This window comes from Zalophus californianus, chromosome 12, assembly GCF_009762305.2.
Source record: "Zalophus californianus isolate mZalCal1 chromosome 12, mZalCal1.pri.v2, whole genome shotgun sequence".
Taxonomy (NCBI): Eukaryota; Metazoa; Chordata; class Mammalia; order Carnivora; family Otariidae; genus Zalophus; species Zalophus californianus.
The window spans coordinates 2,356,619-2,360,303 of record NC_045606.1 but is presented as its reverse complement, the minus strand read 5'-3'; positions in this window follow the sequence as shown (position 1 = coordinate 2,360,303).

Here is a 3,685-nt window from a genome sequence, read left to right as displayed (position 1 = left end):
CTGAATGTCCACACTGCGGGCGGTAAATGCCATCCCTTGCTCAAGCGCACGACCTCTGGGAGACTGAGTACAAACCTTTCCCAGGAAGAGGGGCATTTAGAGACCGTCCTGCAAACACAGGGAGCCCAGCCGCGGACTGCCACGGGCCAGGGTCGGATCTTCCGGACTCCCTCTCCTAGGGACCGTGTCAGGGCTTTATTAACACGGAGGGCGCCTGGCGGGCTCAGTCGGTAGAGCACGTGACTTGCTCTCAGGGTCGTGAGTTCAAGCGTAGCGCCTACCTAAAATAAAATTTTTTTTTTTTTAAATTGGAGTAGCCACGCCACCTCCAGAAGGGACGAGGTGTGAGAAGGCAAACTACAAAGGAGGGTCAACCTACTGACAAGTGTCCCTCAGCTTCCTTCATAGAGATAAAATTGTGCCCAAGTGGTTTTTCAAAGAGGTAAACATAGAAATGCCATGTGACCCAGCAACTCCACTCCTAAGACACCCTCAAAAGAATTAGAGCGAGGGCTGGGACAGCTGTCTGCACACCCGTGTTCACAGCAGTGCTGGAAGAGGCAGGAGGTGGATGTAACCCACGTGTGCATCGACGGATAAAGGGTGCACAGATGCACATACCTACAGTGGAACATCATCTCGTCTTAAGAAGGAATGAGATTTTGATCTATGCCACTACATGCATGGACCTTGAAAACAGTGAGAGAAGCCAAACGAACAACAACAACAACAAAAGACAAATACTCTATGATTCCACCCTCATGAGGGACCTAGAACAGGCAAATTCATAGAGACGGAGAGTCGATTCGCAGTTCCCAGGGGCTGGGGGCAAAGGGAAAGAATTTGTGTGTGTGGGTACAGAGCTCTGTTGGGGATGACGAAAGATTTCTGGGCGCAGAGAGTGCTGATGGTAGCACAACACTGCGAAATTAATGCTGCTGAATTATGCGTACGGATGATTACAATGCAGATATTACGTTAGGTATATTTCACCGCAACAAAAGAGAGAAAAGAAAAGCGAGCCCGGGGCGTGGATGTACCATCGGCTGTTCTGTGAACCCCCACGTCCCATACGAGGTGACTGGGGCTCAGACAGATGGACCCAGCCGCGAGATCCCATCACAAGGACGAGGCAAGAAGAGCAAAAACTGGAGCCCTTGTCCCAATCCAGAGCCGCCTTCTCTCTCTGCCACGTTTCTTACTCGATGAGCAGTAAATAGATTTCCTTCTGTAGGAAAAAAAAAAAAAAATGTGGGCTCCGTAGGAAACTCTGCGTCATCTGCAGCACACCCTTCCTTCCTGGCCACCTGCTCTGTGACCCTGCCTGGCACCCCCGGCCTGCCACCCCTCCCCCTGCCACCCATGGAGAGATGGGAGCAACTTCTCCCCAGGGCCTCCTGCGGGACAGCCGCTCCCCGGCCCTGCAATGCACCCCTTTCAACATCCCCCTGCGCTCTCCTGGAGCAGCATGTGCTTCTCCCATTCTCTGAACCCTTTATTTATTTTTTAAACTTTATTTATTTTAAGTGATCTCTACACCCAACGTGGGGCTCGAACTCAGGACCCCGAGATCCAGAGTCATGAGCTCCACCTGCTGAACCACCCAGATGCCCCCCATTCTCTGAACCCTTGAGAATATCTGCCCCGTCCCCTCAGGCAAGTGAAATGCAGTCTTTATTCTTATGCCTGTGGGAGAGTCATGATTTTATTTTTTCCTGAAAATTCTCTTTGTCGCTGCCGGTGGCACAAGGAGGGTGCAGCTGAGAGGCTGGGGGGGTGGGCGGGGCTTCCTGGGCCCAAATTAGATAGTCGGGTACGATTCTAGCTCGCTGACTGTGCCCCATGGATGTGTCGTTTTCTGAGACATCATGATACAGTTTCCACTGTGGCTGTACCTTTTTTAACTTGGACTTTTTTTAACCATGAGGGGAGTCACATCACCTCCGGGTCTGGGGAGGCTGGAAAGCCCTTGGGCCCTAGTTGCACAGCCCACACCTGTCCCAGAGAGTCAGCGTCTTCACAGACTGTCTGCACCCCCAACTCCTACACCAGCCCTGGGGCTGGGGTGCCCGCACTCCCTCGTACCAGGGGGTGGAGCAAGGCAGGGAGACCAAGGCACAGCTAAGCACAGCCACGGTGGAGGGAGAACTTCAGAAGGCAGGTCAGCTACCCCATCCCGGGACCCTGACAATGGCGGGGGTCACTCCTAAGAGAGTGGTCAAGGATCCCCCAGTTGCCACGTGGGTGGTGGTGGAGAAGCACGATGTTGCAGGAAAAGCAAAGTGGGGACAGGAGCAGGTACGTCCTGCCAGGAGCCGCCTCAAGGCTCTTCACCTGCAGCTCCTGGCACTCCTCAGGACGGAGGGGGACGGTGTTCTCATGCTGCAGATGAGTGAGCTCCAGCCAAGTGCCCGCGCCTCTGCGTGTGAGCACCGAGCCTGTTGGCTTGTTTGGGGTTTGCGGTTTCTTTCTTTTTATTTATTTATCTATCTATTTATTTAAGATTTTATTTGATTTATTTGAGAGAGAGAGAGCATGGGTGGGGGGAGAGACAGAGGGAGAAGGGAGCAGGGAGCCCGAAGTGGGACTCCATCCCAGGACCCTGGGATCATGACCTGAGCCGAAGGCAGGCGCTTAACTGACTGAGCCACCCAGGCGCCCCACACCTCAAGTATTTAAAACAGAATTGAATACCCGAAATTAGCCACATTGATGCAAAAGTGTGAAGTCACCTGGGACAAACAGAAGCCAGGGATGTCCCAAGACCCGAGCACCCCTGGGATGGGGGGGCCGGGACACCCCAGAAGGGGTGGCTGCCACTGCCGGGAGACAGGAGGACACCCTGGATTCTGCCTGCTGGTACCCTCAGCATCGCAGCCAGGGCCACTTCTGTGACCGACTCCAGAAGGACGCTAGGGGACGTGCCCACCGGCGCACCTTGCAGGAGAGCCTGAGCCCAACGCACCAGGGAGGACGAGCCGCACAAGGGGCCTTGGAGCCAGGATGTGTCATTCCCACCTGCAGGTGCTTGGACCCAGACCCACCTAGCCAGCAGTCATCACTGTGTGATACTCAGCCATGGCATGTTCCAGAAGGGTATATACTTAAGTGCATTGATGTCTCAAATTCCTGCTTCTTTGGTCATCTCTCACTACACAGTGGTGAAGGAATTCCAAAAATACATCAGGAAATGAGTTCTTGTGGAACTACAGTTGGATTTCCTGCTTAGTGATGTGAAATCTGACAACCACGAGAATTGAAAAGTCTGAAAATTTTCTCTGGAAATATTTCAAATATTCGGGGAACATCCTTACACAGAACCCACCCTGGGCTAATGTGGTCAAAAACACTCGAAGGAAGCTTTTAGAAAACTCTTCTGTGTTGTTAATGCAGGATTCTCAGCCTCTGAAATGCAACCCAATTCCCTAAATTCTTATGTAAAGTGTGCATGAAGATATATAAAAGGAGTTTTTTTTTTTTTTTTACAGATTTTATTTATTTATTTGACTGAGCGAGAGAGGGAACACAAGCAGGGGAGCGGGAGAGGGAGAAGCGGGCTCCCCGCTGAACAGGGAACCCGATGCGGGGCTCGATCCCAGGACCCCGGCATCATGACTTGAGCCGAAGACAGACGCCTGAGGACTGAGCCACCCAGGCGCCCCACAAAAGGAGATTTCGATGGTGA